At 34.0% G+C, this 7126-nt stretch overlaps 1 long non-coding RNA gene across 1 annotated transcript; it reads left to right on the top strand.

Annotated features, from left to right (window-relative positions):
* The first annotated feature begins 2880 nt into the window (after nucleotides 1-2880).
* On the top strand, nucleotides 2881-6999 carry LOC135289847 (uncharacterized). The gene is made up of 3 exons (XR_010352582.1): nucleotides 2881-3159; nucleotides 4695-5199; nucleotides 6458-6999. It is a non-coding gene; the product is annotated as an uncharacterized LOC135289847 (long non-coding RNA).
* Nucleotides 7000-7126: the final 127 nt, after the last annotated feature.

The raw sequence follows: 7126 nt of genomic DNA, 5'->3' as shown, positions 1-7126 counted from the left end.
ACTGGGGTTTTAACCATTCTATAGAATAAATACTAAGAAAGAACACAAAGAAAACACAAAGAAAACCCTCTAGAATTTTTAATTTAAAACTACTGAAGTGATGAAACAACACACAGAGTTCAAGACTCACCACCACCCAAATATGTGTTTAACACATCTGTTAAGAAGCACTCAGTAACTGAAAAGTACAGAAACAGAGATGAACATCCAGAATACATGTGAACATGCATGTAGATATATCTATGCATACTTGCATATGAATGCACTAATCCTTGCACCTGCAAAAGCTGATGGACATAGTCCTTAAAAAACCTTTAAATTCTGTGCCCTTGGTATTTCCAGTACATTTTGGCCTCACAACACATAGTTGCTACACTACTAGATGGTGGAACACAGTATTTGGCCAGTAAGATCAGGGTCAAATCTACAAATTTTAATCAAGTTTACTGGTTTAGTTTTTCTAAATAAAATTTTTGGATAAACTATGTAATTTGTCACTAGCAGGGCTCATATTACATAATTACAATGTGAGCTGCAAATAATCTTTACAAGGGCAATGGTATCACAGAAACTTTCTAGTAGTTCTAGAAAGCAGCTTTTTTTTCAGAAAAAGTCAGAAACTATTTCACAAATTTATTTTATTGCCAAAAATCTATTTCAAAATGTGTTAAACATTTGCCTTTGCTCTTTACAATGAATTGCTGTCTGTCTTCGGTTAAGAACAAAGTGGAGCCAAACGATTAAGGCAACAATTTAATATTTTTGTATTGTTTAATGAAAAAATGTATTAAAATTAATAAAATTGAAGGAAAATGAAAGGAAAAAACTCAAAAACAAAATCTGAAGGGCATAACAGAGTGGACAGCAAATGTCCTGTAAGTAATGCCAGCAGGCAGGAAATAACATAGATTAAATTCAAAGCAGCCATTCGTGTCTTCAGTCTCTCCAAGAATGCTAGTATAAATCCAGCTGGCACCTCAGGTAGCTTCTCCAGCCACATCTGCCTGACGCATTTGGCTGTGTCTGATACTTCTTCTTTTTTTTTTTTTTTTCTTTTCTTAAGGAATAGTCTGACTGCTAGGAAAAATATAATTCATTTATTTTAGGATTTCACGGAACAGATAATTCACCACGTGGCAACTTCTCTCCTCATCAGGTTTTTCCTACTGTTGCAATGCTGAGCAGGAAGAACTGAACAACTGAACAGCTATGACTGCCATGCTTCACATTACTTAGCGAGGCATGGCTGTCTTTCCATCACATGTTTGTGGTTTTCCTTTTTCAGAAAGATGCCCAGTCATGAGCTTGAAGAAATGCTAACTTCTTGCTGTTGCACCTAGAAAGCCCCGAACCAAAGGCAGCAATATATCAGCAAACAAACAGGTCTTCAGTCTGATTACATAAAGCACTGGTTAGGATTGTGCTAGTCCAATTTTACAAGATTCATTTTACACCAAACATTACCTGGCCAGGTTTCACCTTCATTTAATTCTGTTGAATTTTGGCTTAAAATCAGGAAGGATTTGGATAACAGGCTAGGAAAGGATCATAGTCTCAAAATGTGAATCAAAATTTTTGAAAGCCTCTAAATTGGAAGTGAAGTTTTGTTACAAGCTATCTTTCTTTGCCACAACAGGACAACATGGGATTGTGGAATTTAAATGTTTTGTGTTTTGATTATATGGTTTTTAGCTCATCAGAGTACAAACTATTTCTCTATTTGAAATAAACGTCTTTAGCATATCTGCATCTATATGATGCATTCATCCTGGAAAATTGCATATAAATTCCCAGTTCAGATTTGAGTTAGAAGTGTTATGTGAAACCTCAAAATGACAATACTCTATTGCACAAAAAAAAAAAAAGAAAAAAAAAAGAAAAAACCCAATTAGAAATAAAAAAGTGCATTATTCAATATCTTTCTTTATGCCTGCACAGCATCAAGCAAACAACTAGCTCTCAATAAACCATAAGAAATAACAAATAAGCACAAGAGAGTACAGTTGAAATAATCCCAAAGAATTAAGGCCAAGTAATTACAGCTTCTTAGATATGTTGACTATAAAGAAGTGTTTTCCTTGAGGGAACTTGAGGTTAACCATATGGCATACTGACCTAATCTTCAAAGGTACAGAATGGGAGGCTTAAGATGAAGCATGGCATTACTATCTAATTCCATGACACAGAAGAACAATTTGTGTAGCTCTGTAGATAATTTGGTAGTCTTTATTAATAAAGTGGTGTGTAAGTTAATATTATGGCCAAAATTCTAGCATAATGTTTTAGGATATAAAGGGAGGAGTGATAGAGCCAGGAAATCACGTTGCCTGTGTGGAACAGTGATTCAGTGCAGTATGAATCACTTGTGTCTAGAGGCAGAACTGGTCCTATTTGTGTTTTGCATTGTGTCAATATTTCCATGGCAAATCATTGTTTTCAGGGCTTCTATCCATGGAAAATAGATTTTTAATTAAAACTGGTACATAAAACACCAGGGCAACAGCACCAATGTGAATTACTGGAAGTTATAAGTGTTTCCCCGTACAAAAGCCATTTGGGTAATTTGTAAATATTTTTCCAGACAAAATTGATTTTGAAATGAATATTTGAATGATACTTATTTTTTGTGAACTAGAGAGGAAAAGGTCAATGAATTTTACTGTCTTTTGTTTTTAAGCTTTTATATTATTGTTCATTCTTTCCACTACCTATTCTTCAAATCCTTTCTACTTTGTACCACAAAACCATTTTGTTTCTGGATTTCTTTAGTTGCAGGTGTAAACCCAGATAACCTGTGAGAGCCTGACTCTGTAGTCAAGAAATAGCAGACTTTTAACTCCCAGTGTGTTCCTTGTAACAGGACTTATATTTATGGTTTATTTCCTAAGTATTTCATAACAGGTAAGATGGAACTTTGGGCGATAAGTACAAATGCTTTTAGCATAAATGTATAAAAGGTTTTAATCAAAACCTCATTATCAGAGCAAAATTTTTTCAAGTAATGAAAATACATTAATAACTAGATTTCCCAAGTGTCATTGGCTTCTGTCTGGCATTTGACAGGTATGACAAATTCTGACCTCTTCAGCAAAATTATAGAAATGGACGTGGAGATTTTTTTTGTCCCGTTTGGGAGATGGATAAACTAGACACTTCTGTGTAAGTCTGTTACCTGTGTATTAAGCGTCAGTAATATATCTGTATAATTTGAAGATTTCCCACCATGAAAATTCATTTTTTTCTTTACTAATTTTCTTCAGATTTTAGTGCTTTGGGCTTTATATGCATGTATTTCACTACCAGACACCTTGAAATAAGTAAGGTTGTCTGACACAGCTTGGTAAAGGGGGAGGAAATAAATAAGTGGTCACAGAGATTAATAGTTGTAAGGCATCATTATACATTCTGTGAAGCTTATTGATCATATAACAGTCTATCTTCAAAATATCTGAAATGTTCTGGCCTAACTCAGTGTGGGGTTGGTTGGTTTCCTTTGGCAAAACGCAAACAAGCTAGGTCAAACAAGCTAGGTTTTGCTAAGGGGAACTTTCACCTCAGAAGATATTACAGAGTTTAAACACTTCTTGCTTTCTCAGATGTAAGGAATTTTCTTTTCATTCATGACTATATCTATTGTTAAGGTAAATAAATTACTATCTCATAATTACGAAAATGTCTGATGAAACTAGTAACACCACTTAAATTATCATTAAAAAGGGTTTAGAATAGCAAATGTAGATGCTAGTAAGTATTCAATAAAACCCCAAATTAGAATCATAATGCGGTTTAATAAATACTAAGGATACAAGATAAAAATGGTTGTCATGACAATGATGATTATTAAAAACCTTCTTAGAAATTTCTTCCACTGAGGTAAATACTACAACACTCACTGTCTTAATATTAAGAGCTTAAATGTCATTCCCTCCCTCTTTTTAAGTTTTGTTAAATTGAAAGTACAACTCAGAAGGAGTTATCACCATAACTGTGATGACTGGATCCTTGACACCACCTGTTACCCATGCAGTGATTGTCTGTCACTTTTCTCATAAGAATTTCTTCTTTTGCAGAAGAAGAGGTTTAGATAATGTAAAGAGGATTAGATACCCTAAGGAAATTTAGATAATACTATGGGTAATAAAAAGTTTTAAAGATCTGAAGTCCAGCTTTACTTTTTAACAGGGTAGAGACTCTAATATGAAGTTGCAGATTTTTCCAAACTTTCCTTTCTCAATTCAAATTATTGTATTTAATGTCAACAAAAAAATTATTTATTACTACCACAAGGTATTCAGGTCTAAAATTTAGAAAGAAGATTAAAAGTTCCTTTAAAAAAAATTTCCTGCATAAAGTAAACATGGTGAATGTCTACTGCCACTTTTTATGGATGAAATCTTCTTTTTCACACTTCATGTTTTCCTTTCTCTATTCTGGCTTAAATTTAAAAGTATGAATTCAGGTTTTAACCTGAAAGTACTCAGGGAAGAAGATGGAAGAGTAATCACACTTCCACTTCTTGGAGTAGAAGGTTGCTGACAACAGTGTACCAGCCTACACAAAATAGGAGTGAGAAACAGATGGGAATACAAATCATAATCCTGTTTTGTTCTCCATATGACTCAGAAGAGCAGTTCCTTGTGGGGGTGATATGTACTTCATTTGAATAGATGTACATTTCCATTTTGCCTTTGCAGCCTCGCAGTCCAGAGCTATGCATATGTTACAATTCTTCTGACTCCAAGCCAGATAAAGGGGAAGAGCTAATGGTCTTGGGTTTCCTGTGGTATACCCACATACTCACTGTGGAGACTATAAGAAAATACTTCACACCTCCTATTGTCTTTACTTTTCCATAAGTGGAAAATTTTCTCTGAAGTGGATTCATTATCTCTGGCATGGATCATCTGAGTGCACCTTCAGGAGGAGGTTGCTCTGCAAGATTTTAGCAAAAGTCTCACAAGAGGACACTCTCACTGGGAGCTCCCTCCAACACTTAATTGTCTCATTCGAATATGTCAATCTTGAAGCTGCTAAATGGAACTTCAGATAATGCCTACAGAGAGTTTAGCAATAATACTTTGCCTACAGCACTCTGGCAGGACTGCATGAGCTGTCAGTATGCTTGCAATGCAGTAGCATTTCTTTGAAGTAACTATTTATTTTGGAAGCTTACTGTCATTAACAGAAACCACCCCAAAGGTATGCATGTTTCTTGTCATCCATAGGTATTGGATTCAGAAATTTGTCTGGAATGTGCATGTGTCTTCTTTAGTCAAAGTTAGAGGAGTTTTATACTATATTCATAAAAGCATGACTTTTTAAAAGTGAAGATTACAAAGCTATTGTAGATGCCAAAGAGCAGCAGCTGTCTGCTCAGCTGGAAACCAGGTATTCGACAGCAGGAGTCCCTGTGATGTGGCTTACTGTGCATAAAAGGATATAGGTGAAAGACAATTCATAATGTCAGCCTAACAGGCTCTTGAATCAGCTGAGATACATGTGAGACTAAATACCTTCTCCTTGTATACTGCAAGGGGGGGGGTCTGTTATGTAAATGTGCACCTATTAAAGGATTTAGTAATATCTTCAGCTTAGAGATATCCAAAGCCTGTTTGAACACAGCCTTGAAAAATTTGTTCCACCTACCCCTGTTTTGAGCAGGGGTGTTGGATCTCCACAGGGCCCTTCCAGCCTCAACCACTCTGTGATCCTCCATAATAATGTGATAATGTGCAAAATCCAGTTAAACTGGGTGCCTTTCCTTTCTCAGCCCTATTCCAACTGCTAATGAATCTCATTCAGGATGCTTGCAAGAGTGAGCAAATCAAAATTGGTTAGACTCCAGCTTTTCCCACTTTTTATAGTTCCGAGTCAAGAAGAAAACAATTCAGAAATTACTTTTCTCCCAAAAAAGTTAAAATGCTTTATTTTTTTCTTTTTACCATTTTAATGTTATTTATTTTCTGTCAGTATAATGATAATATAATTATTTATAATTCAAATAGCTTCTCTATATTGCCATGCTTCTACATACAGAGTTCAGTAGCAGAATTATATTATTTATTTTCCATAATAAGAAATACTTGCCCTTGAGCCACTGGGAGTTGTACTTAAATTCTTGACAATCTAGAAATAGGAGATGAAAAATGATAACTCTTTTCATCCTTGAAGAGTCAGTACTAAAATATCAACACAAAAAGCTCCTGAGACATGAAATTTTATAGCTGTGTTTTCTCTGGGAGAAAAACATAATTGTAGTCATTCTGGTTTTTAAATAATTATCTCATTTTGATCTCAGTGCAGCTGGTTTCATAGTAATTAAAGTACTGGGGGTTAAAAATTTAATATAGAGACCATACAATAAATAAAATTGAACTTCACACTCAATTGCACTAGGTAGTGGGTGTATTTTATTTCCTAACATTTGATTTTTTCTTGGTTGTTCTGACCCAAACAGGATGCAATCTCCTCTTCTGAAGATTATTGTTTCAAGCTGTGAGTTTGGAGGTTTGCGTGTTTGTATTCAGCTTACGAAGAGCATCACATTGTGGAAAGATACTGGTATAAATATTTTAGGCAATGGAGGTGGATAAACCATCATTAAAAAGAAGCCAAATGTGCAGTTCCACATGTGTTTCTGTTTGTTTAGGGTTTAGGTCTTGTTTGGTTGGTTATTTTTAATTTTTTTTTTTAATTTCTGGGGGTTTTTATAGTTTTTTTGAGTTTTTATAAAGTTTTTGCTATTGGTGTTTTGGGGTTCTAAAATGATTTTATTTTATTTTATTTTATTTTATTTTATTTTATTTTATTTTATTTTATTTTATTTTATTTTATTTTATTTTATTTTACTTTATTTTATTTTATTTTATTTTATTTTATTTTATTTTATTTTATTTTATTTTATTTTATTTTATTTTATTTTATTTTATTTTATTTTATTTTTATTTATGCAGATTTTTGCATTCAAGGGTTAAATCAGAAACCACACAGGCATTGACTATGGAGTCTCCCCCACCCTGCATCCATTAGAAGACTTTGAACTCAATTCATGTCTGCAATCCTCCTTCCATTACAAAGCAATGTCAAGATCTCTGCAAAGACTGCTCTGTTTCATGTCTTATTTGTC

This window comes from Passer domesticus, chromosome Z, assembly GCF_036417665.1.
Source record: "Passer domesticus isolate bPasDom1 chromosome Z, bPasDom1.hap1, whole genome shotgun sequence".
Classification (NCBI taxonomy): Eukaryota; Metazoa; Chordata; class Aves; order Passeriformes; family Passeridae; genus Passer; species Passer domesticus.
The sequence above is the reverse complement of the archived record's forward strand: the minus strand, read 5'-3'. Positions and strand labels throughout refer to the sequence as shown.